A 16,788-nucleotide genomic window follows, 5' to 3' on the forward strand; every position below is an offset into this window, starting at 1 on the left:
ACGAAATGATCGATGTGGAAGTCACCTTTTGGAAACCCCAGGCCTACCATGACCCCAGTGCAATGAATTGACCGTCGTTGGCCCAACTTTATTCATAGTCTGTAAATTCTGTCAGATGTGAATTTATATTTGCCATTTTGGAATGATCGTATTGCCGGAGCTTGGTTATTGTATGAAACGGGCTGTTCTGCGCCAAAATTGAAAATGACGCCTAATTTCTATCCCTTAGCGTAACAGACACTTGAGACTCTACACTAACATACACATAACTACCTGTTGTCAGATCCTACCACCCACTCCTGCCCTCCTTCCTGTCCCCCTCCTCTCCCCCCCTCCTCGTCGTTCTCCTCTCCCCCCTTCCGTCTCTGCCTCTGTTCTCCCCCTTTCCTCCTCCCACCCTTGCGTCTCTGTCCGTCCTACCCTCCTATTAGATTGTACGCTCCTTCGAGCAGGGCCTCCTCTCCTCCTGTTCTCCACCACCTTAACTCTGCTCTCCAGCTCCTTGTTTCTTCCGTGAGGTCCTTCTGCCCTTCTACCCCTCTCTCTACCCCGCTGGGGGCTCTCACCTTTCATCTAGCTGTACATTGAGCTTCCGAGTTACTGTGCTTTTTGTTAACTGCACCGTGCTGTCTCACCCTGTACCGTGTTTCTGTCTGTCCCTGTACGGCGCTACGGATACCTAGTGGCGCCCTATAAATAAAAATTAATAATAGTCATAACTACCTCTAATTATATGTATGTTAGTGATTAGCAGTCAGGTGTGGGTACTATATTATCTCCTGACTTACACCTTCCTCTGTCAGTCATGGGGGTTGAGTTTCCTCAGTGATTCCTGTTAGATCTCTGAGGCCTGTGCACCCATCCTTCGATAGCTCAGCTGGTAGAGCGGAGGACTGTAGTAGAGATTGGTACAGAAATCCTTAGGTTGCTAGTTCGATTCCAGCTCAAAGGAGTTATTTTTTTTATTTTATCTTATATATTAATTTAATTTTTAAATACCCAGAAATAAGTAAAATAATCATGACTCATTCTGTTTATCTGTTTCAGTGAGAGAAATGGTCATTTAATTTCTTCTCTGCGGTTAATCGCACTGCAAGCTGCTGAGCCTCTATTAGGGTAGTTGCATGTTTTATTTTTTTTGTGTGGTTCCTGAGAAGTTAATTGCTGAACATAGTAAATACCCACAAACATAAAACATTTACATTACTCATCCTGTTTATGTTTTTTAAGGAGAGAAATAGTAACTTTCCTGCTACATGTTAATCATATTGCATGCCACTGAGCCTCTATTAGGGTAATTACAGTTTTTTTTATTTATTGAAGGCCCAGGAAAAATGCTTTCCTGCCCTAGTGCTCGAAAAAATGTGAAAAACTTAAAAAACGTGCACAAGGGTGTGGTACATGGCCCTCCTCTAAAAAGAAAAGGCCCTAGTCCCCGACCGCCGGATCCAAAAGGACCCTTAAGGGGCAAGGGTCTTGAAACCCCCTTTTCCGCAGGGCTAGTGGGCTCCTTTAGCCCCTGGTATCCACTGAGGCTTCACCCAGGGCTCGTCAATTGTCCCACCTCTGGAAGGGTGGGAAATTATGGGGTTCAAGGGGACCAGAACCTAAGGGCCACACAGCCCCCCCTAGATCTTCAGGGAACAGAGCCAAAAAGGGCCTACCCACACCCCAAAAACCTGTGAAGCTTAAAAAACATAAAAGTGAAAGTGACCAACAAAACGTGCAATAAATAGAAAAATAAAAAAGTGTCAAGTGGTTACGGCCCCAGCCGCATGGCTGGACTATTATAAAAAATTTCTCTCCCAGACAAAAGGCCGGGGCAAAGAATAAAGGCGGTGCACATGGAGAAAGTGGTCATAATGGGCATGATGCCAATATAACTGTATAACTGTTTTAAGGTGCGCATGACATGTGAATTTTTTTGCACCCCCGAGTCACCATTAGTCCCAGGCTTTCAATGCAGCAATCCCAGCCCCTGGCCAGAAGACCAAGTGCAGCTCTGCCACAATTGCACTTGATCTTAGCCAAAAGGCTGAGAAGCTTTAAAAAAAAAATTAAGCCAAGAATGCCTTTTTGCCATAGTTATATCTGTGCACCAGCACCAAGTGCACAAATCCTTCGATAGCTCAGCTGGTAGAGCGGAGGACTGTAGAGGAAATTGATACAGAAATCCTTAGGTCGCTGGTTCAGTTCCGGCTCGAAGGAAAACATTTTTTATTCTAAATCCTAATACTAATTTCTGAAAATAGTAAACACCCAGAAATATACAAAATATGCTTTAATCAATGTTTTTATTTTATTGAGAGAAACTGTAAGGGGGGTATTCAATTGTTAGCGAGTTTGGAAGTTCGAGCGTGAAAAGTAATTTTTTTGCTATTTTACCTTATTTTGGAGCGCGAAAACTTCTCCTGCAATTCTATTCTTTTTTTTTTTTTTTACCGAAACTGTGTTATCGCGCTCCAAGCGTTCGCCAATGTTAAAGTATAGGCTGGCTGCGAACCCTTAGCGGAAAAAGCTATTCAATTGTTTTTTAACGCCGAGTGTGAAAAAGGCAAATCTGCTGTTTTATCTCGCACCTCCATGGTCTGCTCAAAGAATTTTTTTTTTTATTAAGTTAAGAAAAATATACATTAAACTGAGAAAATAGGTGTAAAAGTTCATAAAAGAAACCTAAAAAAAGAAAAGTACTAAAAAAAAGTGTATAATAATTAATAATTTTTGGAAATTTTCCCCTTTAGAAAAAACCATAGTGGTGCATGTATTCAAACTTTTTTATATTATTTTTTTGTTTTTAAGGGGGGGGGGGGGTGGTTGTGCCAAAAGTATCATGTTTTTTTATTTTATTTTTAAAAGCAAAATCGTTTGCTCCCCACTCTATTTAGTCTTCGCCCTAGTGCTGGCAGGCTATTGATGTGTGAAAAATTTGACGTAGGGTTCCCCCTAATTTAATTGAACCAGCACTGGGCAAACCAGCCGGGGTGATAGGCACTATAACAGGGGGGGGGGGACGCAGTTTGGGTCCCACGGCCACAGCCTCGGACTGGCCTGCCGGCCAGCCGGGCTATACACCGGTAGGCCCAGATGTGATTAAGCCCCGCCCCCTCCGACTTTGGGGCGGAGCTTACAGGGAGCACCTCACCGACGCAGGGCCGTAACGAGGGGGCGCAACGGCCGCCCGCTCTTTGCTGTGCACAACTATGTGAAACATACCCAGCTGTAAAGCTTGCTGGAGACACCAGCAGGATCGTTCACAATCAGGATTGCCCCCGTATCTCTATATATGTGGCCGCATGCTGCCTGCTTCTGTACAGAAGCAGCATGCGACCACTCATCACACAGGCGCCCCCTGACCTCTCAGCTCCTCCTCTACATTGTGCACGGCTCCTTCCCCTGCTTTTCTGCTGATTCCACTCCTCCCTCACCGTGTGTCTGCCTGTCTGTCTTTATCTATCACCATGTCTCCTCTCCCTCTTTCCTCTCCCCCCTCCTTTTCTGTGTGTGTCTGTACTTTTCTTAGTTAGTTCACTTCTTACATGGACTCGGATCTTCCAGCTTCTTCATCAGACAAGATTAGCAGTGAGAGGTAACCCATACTTACCTACTTTCTTCAGCTCCCTTCCGGGAGCCAGCCAGTGGAGGGGGGCGTGAAGGGGCGGGGTGGCCGAAATCGCGTCATTTCGGCCCCGCCCCCTGTGACGTCATGACGCAAATTGCGTCATTTGACAGCGGGGGCGGGGCCAAACGCCGCGATTCACCGGGAATCGCGGCGTTTGGGATCTAATTCTGCCCACTTCACTAGGAAGTGGGGCACTTCCTAGTGAAGTGGGCAGAATTCGGGAGATTGCCACACTCGCCCGGGAGTCCGGGAGACTCTCACAAAATGCGGGAGTCTCCCGGACATTCCGGGAGAGTTGGCAAGTATGAGGTAACCCATCCATTATCATGTTTCTGATTAGACCAATAACGCTATAATGCAGTCAGAGAATGCCAGTGTCTGACTTATGAAGCGTGGAAGAGAGGTCACTGTTAAATACCTTTACTTTGTTCTAGGCAGATATATAGCTCTGTAATTCTGGAGATTCATGACACTGTGACCTGACCTCTGCAGTCAGTATGGGAAGACCATGTGAAATGGAGCAGTCTGTCCCACTTACAAACTAGGATATGGCCAGTCTCTTCATCAAAACATCCTGTACAGCAGCAGTCACTAAAACTTATTTACTGTGTCATGTCTGCAAAGTGTTGCTCTTTCTCCAAACAGATGAGGGGTTCTAAGAAATGAATTACTTAAGTAACCTCATACTTGCCGACTTTCTCCCATTGCTTTCCGGGAGATTCAGTGGAGGAGGTGGGCGTGCGGGGGGCGGGGCTCCAAAAATCGCGTCATTTTGGACCCGCCCCCCGTGACGCAATGACGCAAACGCGTCATTTTACAGTCAGGGGCGGGGCCAAATGCCGCGATTCCCGGAGAATCGCGGTATTGTGGCCCTATTTCTGTAAATGCGGGATTTTGCCATACTCCTCCGGGAGTCCGGGAGACTCCCCCAAAATGCGGGAGTCTCCCGGACATTCCGGGAGAGTTGGCAAGTATGAGTAACCTATATAAGTATTTTCTGTTCATACACTTGAATAAAATAAGAGTTCTACAATTCATCATCATCACCATTTATTTATACAGGGCCACTAATTCCGCAGCGCTGTACAGAGAACTCACTCACATCTGTCTCGCCCCATTGGAGCTTACAGTCTAAATTCCCTAACATACCCACACACACACAGAGAGAGAGAGACTATGGTAAATTTGATAGCAGTGTGACCTCCGAGGGCGCAATATAGAGTTTTTTTCATGGCTGGGAAAGGCAACCTACACCTAACAAGATCGGGTTGGGGGGGGGGGCGCCATTGCTCTTTCTCGTCCAGGGCACTAAAATCTCTAGTTACGGCTCTGCACCGCCGGTCCCAGACGTCTGCGACTCCAGTGTAACAAACACACTACCACGCAGGTGCAGAGAGCTGTATCTGGGCTCTCTGCACCTGCGCGGTAGTGTGTTTTACACTTCAGCAGGGGAGGAGGAGTGTGCTGTCTTCCTGTTATCACGGCCGTCCAGAGGAGCAGGATGCCGGAGCTTTCAGGTAAGTGAGTGCCCATAAATTACATTCTAATGTTATGTAATGCAGCATAATGTAAAGCTAATTATTATGAAGGCACACAATACAAGACAGCTTGTGTTATTTTCTGCTGCATATACTACGATCATCCTGTGATACAGATTATAGTGCTATATGTCTCAAAGAAACAAGACATGAACGTGGAAATGACATTTATTTAATGCGCCATCATGTAGGACTGCCATTATACACTTTTCTAAGATAGCAAACCCTTTTGAAAACGAAAAAACATATTTTACAAGATTCTTCTACAGATGTGATAGATGTCATTAAAGAGCTCATCGGCCACACAGGTTGCCAGTGCTATTTTTTTTTTTTTATCTCACAAACATTTTTAAGCAGCAGGAGATACTATTATAAGCACAGAGCCAAGTGAAGGTCCTTTTCCCTTCTGTTCCATAGCAAATTCATTTTCCACAGCTGCTCTAATAAAGCTGACTTTTAAAAATAGGTTCTCTGTTCCCTTATATCAATTGCATCTGTTTTCTTCATAATAATGATCACCAAACTAGAAGATTACTTGAAATAAAAGATTTAAGGTATGAAACAAATTTACACATTATAGCGCTGAAGCTTCCTCTGTAGGCTGATATCAAAAACTGATACCAAAGCAATAAGAAAAAAATCAGATTTATTGAGGACATGGGGCTCTCCATAACAAATAGGCCCCTTATTTCTAAGTTACTGTGGGAAAACACCCGTTTGTGTTTCCTTTCAGTTGCCAAATCTTCTAAATAGAAAACTTGACTTAAAAGCTAATATAACATTGTGGAAATGACAAAATGAAAATGCTATTCCAGAATCTCTGCCTCCCGGCCAGGTCCTCCACACATTGGCTGCATATGGAGAACATCAGTCAGTGTTTGTCAGCATTAAAAAAAAATCCTTTCACTGTTTCATTTTGGAATGTAGATGGCAAGTTTCAGTGTAGTAAATACAGCAATCCCATTTATCCTGACACACTTTAATTAACTTAATTTCTCTCTCTAATGTCTCTTTCATCAATACAGCTATAACAGAGTATGTTGTTATGAGAGAATGGTACAAGCTGGACAAAGTTTATAGGCCTCATTTCCCTGTCACTTATAATGAAACTTGTCCTTCAAAATAATACTGCAGCATAAAATATAAAAAATCTACGAAAAATGTAGGGAATAAAAGCTTTTTGTTTAACAGCAATTTTTACTTATGTAGCTTAAACACACTAAAGCCTTATAAGATGGATCACAAGTAAAAATAAAGACTTATTTACCATATACATATATATAGATTATAATATATATATATATATATATATATATAATATGTTGTAGCTTTCAACACCCTGTAGCAAATTAAACTCTTTTTTATACCTGTCTTACTAAATTCCCTCCCTTCCCAAAAATACTCCTTTAGTATTACTAATTCAGCGTTACTCAGCTCCCTCCACATTGACAGACACACAACGAATAATAATGCTTTCCAGAATATTTTATATTGATTGATACATATTTTATCTATAGTTTTTTGTCCACTTTGTTCTTTAAGGACCACACTATAGTGCTATAAGTTGCCCTCCATGGGCTGACCACACCCCCTTGACTGGCCACACCCACTCTTACAGTTGGCCACACCCCAATGTAGTGGGCCCCTATCACTGCATTCCCCCGGTGGGCCCTTCATGCCCCAGTCCGACACTGCACGGCCATAATGACTAAACACCCACAGACTGTTCAGCGCTGGCCTGGATTCCCTAGGGATTGTGGTCCGCTGAAAAATGTAAGCGGGCCACCCCCCTAGGGACACCCAGGCCAGTGCCGATAGCACTAGAGCTCTTTCTACTACCCCTGGGCTGTGGGTAGTAGGGTAATAAATGGGGATTTTGTATGAAAAAAAACAAAAAAAATGTTTTTTACTTGTGGAACTACATGTCCCAGCCAGCCATGTTGTCCTAAATAGTGTGGGCATGCTGCTACTTGTCTAACTACAAGCACCAGCGTACCCATAGCACCCAGGGCATGTTTGCACTTGTAGTATAACCACAAGTGCCAACATGCTCTTACACCCACGGCTGGCTGTGATCTGTAGTTCCACAAAGCAAAATGTTAAATAAAAGCACAACACCCTCATTCCAACCACAAATCTTTATTAAAAATAATAAAACCCCAAGAAATACAGTAAACACCCTCATGTACACCATAGATTTTAATTAAAAAAAAAAAAACTCACCATGGACGAAATCCTCAGTTTTATGATGCTTTACTTACATACACTCATTTACGCAAAGTCCCAACAAATATTTTTACCTTCGAAGAAAGGTCCGGCTTGCCCACTGTCCCACAAATATTTGTACCTTACAAATGTCCATGCTTGGCCAGTGTTCAAATGTTTGTAAATTTCAAAAAAATGTACCTCCTTGTAAAATCTTTAATTCTGCTGTACAGAGGGGGGCATTGTTGCTTGCAGTGCTGGGGCCCTTCTTCATTGCAGTGTGGGGGCCCATTCTCTTGTGCAGTGCTGGGGCCCTTCTTGATTGCAGTGTAGGGGCCCAATCTCCTTTGCAGTGCTGGGGCCATTCTTGATTGCATTAATTTACTTTTATTTTTTTTATAGGAAAATGAGTGCCTTAACCACTCCTCATTTCAAACTCGCTAGGACCAATAATAGAGCGCGAGGGGGTGCATGCAAAAAAACAATTGAATTGAGCGGGGTTTTTTTAAAATGCACACTCGAACAGGAAAAAACGAGCGCGATTTTTTGGTTTTTTTTCGAGCGCTAACAATTGAATACCCCCATAAGTTATTTTCTTTTCTGCTACTTGTTAATCATACAACATGCTGCTGAGACTCTATTAGGGCAATTACGGTTTACCACACTACATGTAAGAACAGAGCACAGACAACTGTTAGAGACACAAGTCCTGATCCCACACATATACACACACATGTTCCCTCTATGGACCAGCAAGAATCCCCAAATAAGTTTCACATCTTTGACAATATAACCCTTCGATAGCTCAGCTGGTAGAGCGGAGGACTGTAGAGGAAATTGATACAGAAATCCTTAGGTCGCTGGTTCAATTCCGGCTCGAAGGAAAACATTTTTTATTCTAAATCCTAATACTAATTTCTGAAAATAGTAAACACCCAGAAATATACAAAATATGCTTTAATCAATGTTTTTTTTTTTATTGAGAGAAACTATAAATTGGGGTATTCAATTGTTAGCGAGTTTGGAAGTTCGAGCGTGAAAAGTCATTTTTTTGCTATTTTACCTTATTTTCGAGCGCGAAAACTTCTCCTGCAATTCTATTCTTTTTTTTTTTTTTTTACCGAAACTGTGTTATCGCGCTCCAAGCGTTTGTCAATGTTAAAGTATAGGCTGGCTGCGAACCCTTAGCGGAAAAAGCTATTCTTTTTTTTTTTAACGCCGAGTGTGAAAAAGGCAAATCTGCTGTTTTATCTCGCACCTCCATGGTCTGCTCAAAGAAATTTTTTTTTATTAAGTTAAGAAAAATATACATTAAACTGAGAAAATAGGTGTAAAAGTTCATAAAAGTAACCTAAAAAAAGAAAAGTACTAAAAAAAGTGTATAATAATTAATAATTTTTGGAAATTTCCCCCTTTAGAAAAAACCATAGTGGTGCATGTATTCAAACTTTTTTATATTATTTTTTTGTTTTTAAGGGGGGGGGGGGGTGGTTGTGCCAAAAGTATCATGTTTTTTTATTTTTTTTTTAAAAGCAAAATCGTTTGCTCCCCACTCTATTTAGTCTTCGCCCTAGTGCTGGCAGGCTATTGATGTGTGAAAAATTTGATGTAGGGTTCCCCCTAATTTAATTGAACCAGCACTGGGCAAACCAGCCGGGGTGATAGGCACTATAAAGGGGGGAGGGGGAACGCAGTTTGGGTCCCACGGCCATAATGACTAAACACCCACAGACTGTTCAGCGCTGGCCTGGATTCCCTAGGGATTGTGGTCCGCTGAAAAATGTAAGCGGGCCACCCCCCTAGGGACACCCAGGCCAGTGCCGATAGCACTAGAGCTCTTTCTACTACCCCTGGGCTGTGGGTAGTAGGGTAATAAATGGGGATTTTGTATGAAAAAAAAACAAAAAATTTTTTTTTACTTGTGGAACTACATGTCCCAGCCTGCCATGTTGTCCTAAATAGTGTGGGCATGCTGCTACTTGTCTAACTACAAGCACCAGCGTACCCATAGCACCCAGGGCATGTTTGCACTTGTAGTAGAACCACAAGTGCCAACATGCTCTTACACCCACGGCTGGCTGTGATCTGTAGTTCCACAAAGCAAAATGTTAAATAAAAGCACAACACCCTCATTCCAACCACAAATCTTTATTAAAAATAATAAAACCCCAAGAAATACAGTAAACACCCTCATGTACACCATAGATTTTAATTAAAAAAAAAAAAACTCACCATGGACGAAATCCTCAGTTTTATGATGCTTTACTTACACACACTCATTTACGCAAAGTCCCAACAAATATTTTTACCTTCGAAGAAAGGTCCGGCTTGCCCACTGTCCCACAAATATTTGTACCTTACAAATGTCCATGCTTGGCCAGTGTTCAAATGTTTGTAAATTTCAAAAAATGTACCTCCTTGTAAAATCTTTAATTCTGCTGTACAGGGGGGGGCATTGTTGCTTGCAGTGCTGGGGCCCTTCTTCATTGCAGTGTGGGGGCCCATTCTCTTGTGCAGTGCTGGGGCCCTTCTTGATTGCAGTGTAGGGGCCCAATCTCCTTTGCAGTGCTGGGGCCATTCTTGATTGCATTAATTTACTTTTATTTTTTTATAGGAAAATGAGTGCCTTAACCACTCCTCATTTCAAACTCGCTAGGACCAATAATAGAGCGCGAGGGGGTGCATGCAAAAAAACAATTGAATTGAGCGGGTTTTTTTTAAAATGCACACTCGAACAGGAAAAAACGAGCGCGTTTCTTTTTTTTTTTTTTCGAGCGCGAAATTTTAACGCATCTCGCTAACAATTGAACAAGTTATTTTCTTTTCTGCTACTTGTTAATCATACAACATGCTGCTGAGACTCTATTAGGGCAATTACGGTTTACCACACTACATGTAAGAACAGAGCACAGACAACTGTTAGAGACACAAGTCCTGATCCCACACATATACACACACATGTTTCCTCTATGGACCAGCAAGAATCCCCAAATAAGTTACACATCTTTGACAATATAACCCTTCGATAGCTCAGCTGGTAGAGCGGAGGACTGTAGTGGAAGTTGATGCAGAAATCCTTAGGTCGCTGGTTCAATTCCGGCTCGAAGGAGTTATTTTTTTCATTTTGTAGAATTCCTAAAATGCTCACTTTTTAAAATAGGAATTTTCCTTAAAAAATGCAAAATATACATTACTTGTCCTGATTTCCACTTTTTTAAAGAAATAATAATTTTTCTGCTACATGTTAATCATACTGCATGCTGCTGAGCCTCTATTAGGGTGATTAAGGTTTACCACACTACATGTAAGAACAGGGCACAGACAGCTGAAAGAGACACAAGTCCTGATCCTGGTGACACTTTCCATAGCTCAGCTCACTGAGAGAGAGGAGATTCCCTGTGATCAGCAGGTTATAGAGGACATACACATGGTGTCTGGCTGCACAGCAGGTAGGTGAGATATCTGCATTCAGCTATTACTGTGTCACTAGAATGGGGCCAGCAGCCTGGGGGTTTCCATGTGTGTCCTTCTGTTTTATTATGGAATCGAGTTACACAGCAGGAAGTGATGTAGGCTGTGGTGTCCCTGCCTCCCCCTCCCCTCTGGCTGGTAGGAAGCTGACTTTGTCTGTGCACAAACCAACATGAGTTTTCTTAATAAAAGGAAAGCTCGAGCTGTTATTGCCATAGCCATGGTGCACCACTGTCTACAGAAGAAGAAGAAGAAGAAGAAGAAGAGGTCGTACTGGAGCAAAGACTGGCTCCAAAATCGGGATTCATCTTCCCATAACGCTCTTTTACCAGATATCAGAGAGAACAATCCCGATGACTTCAGGAACTACTTGAGGATGTCGGATGCCAGCTTTGCCTTCCTGTTGCAAGCTGTGACCCCTCTTATTCAGAAACAAGATACCTGTATGAGGAAGTCTATCTCAGCAGAGCAGCGGCTGGTGGCCACACTGCGATTTCTGGCTACTGGCAGATCCTTTGAGGACCTGAAGTTCTCTACAGCTATTTCCCCACAGGCACTGGGGGTATTAATCCCTGAGACATGCAATGCTATTGTACAAGTGCTGAAAGGAGAGTACTTAAAGGTGAGTTGTCTTCTGAAATGTCTGGTTCATAGAGAATGGGAACAATGTTATAAATGGTTCATAAAAAAATGGAAACAATGTTATAAATGGTTCATAAAAAAATGGAAACAATGTTATAAATGGTTCATAGAGAATGGAAACAATGTTATAAATGGTTCATAGAGAATGGAAACAATGTTATAAATGGTTCATAAATAAATGGAAACAATATTATAAATGGTTTATAGGGAAATTCACAATATATGTATGACCTTTGCAGTGATTACATTAAGTGCTCACATTTCACAACACCTAACAAATGTGTCTCAGATCGTAACCCTGTTATGCAATAACATAATATACCAAAGAGTATTTGAAAATATTAAACTTTATGAAAAATTATAACTCTGTGGTTAAAGTCCAAAATGATTCAATCTGTTTGGGCTGTGTGGATACCGAAACTAACATAATCCAGTGGTGTCTGAATAATTTAGGACTCCATACTTCATGGTAACTGCATGCTGTGTAATCTGTATGACTCCACCAGGATGAATCCAATAGCTTTATATAATACATAGGACATAGTGGACATTTCATGAGAAGTGCACTCGAAATAAGATCCCAATGTATCTAATTTACAATTATCCTTGATTGTTTTAGCTATTTACTATTGTTATGACCATACACAGCACATTTGATGATGTTTGTGTGTGTACAGAGTTCTTTCTGTAACTGGCTGTTCTCTAGACCAGCAGAGTTTTGTAGTTGTCTTGTGGGTCATGTTATGGGCGAGAGGAATATATATCATATGATGTAGCAGTTGGAGGGTTAATGTGTGTGAGATAAGGGTCTTGGTGATCAATGTCCACTTTTCTGTAATTAAACGGGTTGTCCACCCTTCTATATGTCCCATTCCTCCCCATGTAGAAATAAGGGTGTTGGTCCCTTCTCTGGACCCCTGTCATTACCTGACACTGGGAGACTAATTAGATATGTTTTATTATATGGGATGGAGCTGTCCTGCATTGTGAGCTGCAGCAGCTGCCGTCCTTTAAACTGCTGGCTCCTGGTATCTGTTATCACTGGCTGTTCCAGGGCAGCGACCCCTTACATGTCCTATGGGGTGACAGCCAAAAAAGAGGGAGGAATGTCCAAAAGTGACACCTTCAGCTACCTGTTTCTTATTATTTTAATTCCCGATCTTACTGTTGTACTGTTTCTGCATTCAGCAAAGTTAGTTGCGCTCACGTCTTTCTTACTTGTTGTATTGAAATATTTAGTCAGAAAACACATTGAACTATTTTAATATTATAATATTGTTTCTTTTCCAGTTTCCTATAACTCCTGATGAATGGAAAGTTGTTGCAAAGCAGTTTGATGACTACTGGAACTTCCCAAACTGCGGAGGCGCTATAGGTGGGAGACATGTGCGCATCAACCCCCCTCCTCACAGTGGTTCGTTCTACTACAACCATAAAGGATTCTTTAGTATTGTGCTTATGGCAATAGTCAACGCTGAATATGAGTTTCTCATGGTTGATGTTGGCAAAAATGGGCGGATGTCTGATGGTGGAGTAATTGAACAAACACATTTTTATCACAAACTGAAGGAAAACATGTTGAATCTACCACCGACTACTGAAACCAAAGAGGAACTTAACTTTGTGTTTGTGGCAGATGAGGCCTTTTCCTTACATGAACACTTACTGACACCTTTCCCTCAGAAATTTTTAACAGAAGAAAGGAAGATCTTCAATTATCGTCTGGCGAGAGCCAGTCGTGTTGTTGAAAATGCATTTGGTCTTCTCTCAAACCGTTTCAGGATCTTCCACACAACTATAAACTTATCACCATACAAGATTGAACTGATTGTTATGGCGTGTTGTTTGCTCCACAACTTTTTGCGACGGAGTAATAGCGCTGAATATGCTCCTGGTAGCGTCTTGGAGCGGGAGAACATGGATGATGGGTCAATCATACCTGGTGAATGGAAATGTGGACCTACAGGTCTGGTACCGTTACAACATGTCCAGCCACAAAAACTTCCTTATGATGCAAAGACCAATAGAAAGAAGTATATGGAGTTTTTCAATGGTCTTGGTGCCGTGGCCTGGCAAGATGCCATGGTGTAAAGGACTGTTCCACCCCATGAGCTACTAAGCTGTGAATTGACAATTAAAAAATAACAAAAACGCAACATATATTTCTAAGCTAGTATTTATAATGCTGGAATATACACATGGTTAATATAAGTTATTCATACCAGTATTTTGTTTTATTTAAAATGTCCATATCTGTGAGTACAAATATATGATTATTGTTTTATACTTCACCTGTCTGCATGCTTGTATCACAGGCTCTGTATCATTTTAATTTTTAGAGTTGTGTAAAACATTTACTGAATAAACTGTCTCCACTTTATAGCGATAGATCAGCATTAACATATACATTGATATAATGTTACTTTTCACTCAAAGCTTCAGCACAGCAGTAAACACAATTACTTTATATATGCACAAAACTATCTTGGCTGAGTCCATGTGAATGGTCCTTCAACCAGCCGCCCTTCCGCTCCCTCATTCCAACTTCCTATCACTCCACGAGATGCACAATGACAATTCGGTGAGTGACCCGATCATCTTCTTATACATTTGTGTATGAGGAGGGAGCTTCTATTTCTGCCATCAGCGGTTTCATTATCATCATCCGGTGCAGGAGTTACCAAGTGGTAATTTGTTTATTTACCGAAGTGTACCGCAACTCATGTAGCTCATTGGATGTGACTGGTAATGGGCAGATGGATTGGATCCTGGCTGGTTGTAGGTCGGGTCACATAGAAAACACCCCAACCACAAAGTTATGATTTGTATTTATTAAGAACAAAATCTCTAAAGAATCCCAATGTCCATTCCTACAGTATGCCGTTAGGAGATACTCCCCTAACTTCACAGCAAGAAAGTCACTGCATGTACCCGAGCTGTAATAATAGAGGGTGAATCATGTTTTGTTCCTCTGACCTCACTTATACAGTTTACATCTATGGAGAATCTGTGAGATGTGTCTCTATACAGGGACCTGTCTATTGTTATGCCAGACTATGGACATAATAGCAGACCCTTACGTGTGGGTGCCAATGTAATGTTACTTACATCCACTTGAAGAGACACGATAAATAGACCAAAATCTCAACTACCAAGACCCAGTGGCGCACGCAGGGGGGGTTTCTGAGTCTCCAGAACCCCCCCCCCCCGCGCTAACTAAGTTGCCGCTATAGCTGCACTGTCCTATACAGCAGCCGCGGTGCTGTCAAAGAAGCGTCCGCGGCGGTGCTGTAGTGTATACAGCACCGCGGACGCTTCTTAGACAGCGCCGCGGCTGCTGTATAGGACAGCGCTGAAGAAACGGAGCTGCTGCGCATGTGCAGCAGCTCTCGCGGGGGGTGGTTTTTTTGGGGGGTCGGGGGGAAACCCCCCCCCCCCCCGACAATCCTCCGTTCGCCCCTGAAGACATGTCCTCTTTCTGGCTGGCCAAGCATCTGGGTTTTGAAAGTTTAAAACTACTGGCAGGTTTTCCATAGTAGATGAATTTGCAGATCTGGCGCCCCCAAGGACTGCCTATTTATGGTAAGCGGGTGCCCACAAAACATTAATTCCCCATACCTGGTGTGACTCATAATAATAGGGTATATCGTGATGGTGGCACTAGAGGCAGGGTTTTATATTACATCACATTTGTTAAAAAATAAAAAAAACTGGTGTAAGTTATGCCCAATTACTCATTAGGCTATATATTTCACAGAACATGTGTAATGTGTATGGGGAACATTTGTATAACTGACCTCTATGTCGGGTGAAGGGCAACATCGTACCTGGCATGGTAAGGGTGGTATATGAGCAGGCACTTTTTATTTCTTTGCGAAAAAACATCTATACATGGTCAAAGATATTTCTATTTTATATAGATGGGATACAGGGGGGTTTGGAATGAATGAAAATTTGTAGAACTGTTTATAGGGTGGTACAGAGAAAAAACCCTATGAATGCTGGAAGGGGGTATTAATATCATGTACAGCGTTGGTGGTATAGTGGTGGGCATAGCTGCCTTCCAAGCAGTGGAGCCAGGTTTGGTTTCAGACCAATGCAGGACCTGTTGTATACTTTTTTTTTTTAACCAGACAAGAAAACTTGTAGGCCATGAAACAAATGATGGAAAGTCAGATGATATATAAAATACTGAACCAGTTATGAGGGAGAATCTAACAATACTTAAAATATAATAATATAAAACAATTACATTGAAATAATCTGAAAAGGGAACTTCCACTTTGCAGTGTATTTAAATAAAATGCAGTTTTATGTTATTTTCTTTATTATGTATCATTTTTCTTCAACCCTGTAGCTATCACTGTTCCTATTGACATCTATAGAAAGCATTTACCTGATAGGTGAAACTTTCCTTATACAGCAGTGATAACAGTGACTCATTTAGAGCTAACAAATGGGACAACACAAACGTTACAGTCACACCGACATGGAGCTGATGTCATAGACAATCTAGTATGTAAAGCATTTCAAAAACAAGTGGTAGTCGTGGCCGAGTGGTTAAGGCGATGGACTTGAAATCCATTGGGGTTTCCCCGCGCAGGTTCGAATCCTGCCGACTACGTCAGATTTTATTTTTTCTGATATCCAAAAACCATGTCTATATTCCAGGGAAGTACAATGTTAGGAAATGGCTCAATTAGAGGAGATGACTACAATTTAGAGATTACACTTTACAGTTGCTAAGTGCAAACTAACGTACATAGTATATAGAGATTCAAAGTGCGTTATAAGATTGATGCCACTGAGCTAACAATGACGTCAGAGGAAAGGTCTACGGTACAGCTACTGAGCAGAACTTGTATCCAGACAAGGGGTAAAACCGTTTTTAGGGTTTTTGTTTCACGTTACTTAATTATAAATATGAGAGAAACTTATTATTAGCACAAGCAAAAAATAAAATATCATCTTCCCATACCGGGAGTCGAACCCGGGCCGCCTGGGTGAAAACCAGGAATCCTAACCGCTAGACCATATGGGATTTGATGCTGCACTGCATCTGGTAGTAGCTTAACAGCAGTGTTTCAATTACCTCTAAAGCAGCTATATCTATCATGGTAACCCTTTACTTGCCTGCTGATCACAGGGAATCTCTCTCTCAGTCAGCTGAGCTATGGAAAGTATCACCAGGATCAGGACTTGTGACTCTATCAGCTGTCTGTGCCCTGTTCTTATATGTAGTGTGGTAAACCAAAAATCATCGTCATCATTTATTTATATAGCGCCAGCAAATTCCGTAGCACTTTACAATTG

At 41.9% G+C, this 16,788-nt stretch overlaps 5 non-coding genes across 5 annotated transcripts; 4 read left to right on the forward strand and 1 right to left on the reverse strand.

The window, feature by feature from the left end:
- Positions 1 to 2,118: 2,118 nt before the first annotated feature.
- TRNAY-GUA (transfer RNA tyrosine (anticodon GUA)) lies at positions 2,119 to 2,208 on the forward strand. Its single transcript is given in 2 exon segments — positions 2,119 to 2,155; positions 2,173 to 2,208. It is a non-coding gene; the product is annotated as a tRNA-Tyr (tRNA).
- Positions 2,209 to 8,156: 5,948 nt separating this feature from the next.
- TRNAY-GUA (transfer RNA tyrosine (anticodon GUA)) lies at positions 8,157 to 8,246 on the forward strand. Its single transcript is given in 2 exon segments — positions 8,157 to 8,193; positions 8,211 to 8,246. It is a non-coding gene; the product is annotated as a tRNA-Tyr (tRNA).
- Positions 8,247 to 10,381: 2,135 nt separating this feature from the next.
- Positions 10,382 to 10,471, forward strand: TRNAY-GUA (transfer RNA tyrosine (anticodon GUA)). The gene is given in 2 exon segments: positions 10,382 to 10,418; positions 10,436 to 10,471. It is a non-coding gene; the product is annotated as a tRNA-Tyr (tRNA).
- Positions 10,472 to 16,017: 5,546 nt separating this feature from the next.
- Positions 16,018 to 16,099, forward strand: TRNAS-UGA (transfer RNA serine (anticodon UGA)). The gene has a single exon. It is a non-coding gene; the product is annotated as a tRNA-Ser (tRNA).
- Positions 16,100 to 16,444: 345 nt separating this feature from the next.
- Positions 16,445 to 16,516, reverse strand: TRNAE-UUC (transfer RNA glutamic acid (anticodon UUC)). The gene has a single exon. It is a non-coding gene; the product is annotated as a tRNA-Glu (tRNA).
- Positions 16,517 to 16,788: the final 272 nt, after the last annotated feature.

This window comes from Mixophyes fleayi, chromosome 3, assembly GCF_038048845.1.
Source record: "Mixophyes fleayi isolate aMixFle1 chromosome 3, aMixFle1.hap1, whole genome shotgun sequence".
In the NCBI taxonomy this organism is placed as follows: Eukaryota; Metazoa; Chordata; class Amphibia; order Anura; family Limnodynastidae; genus Mixophyes; species Mixophyes fleayi.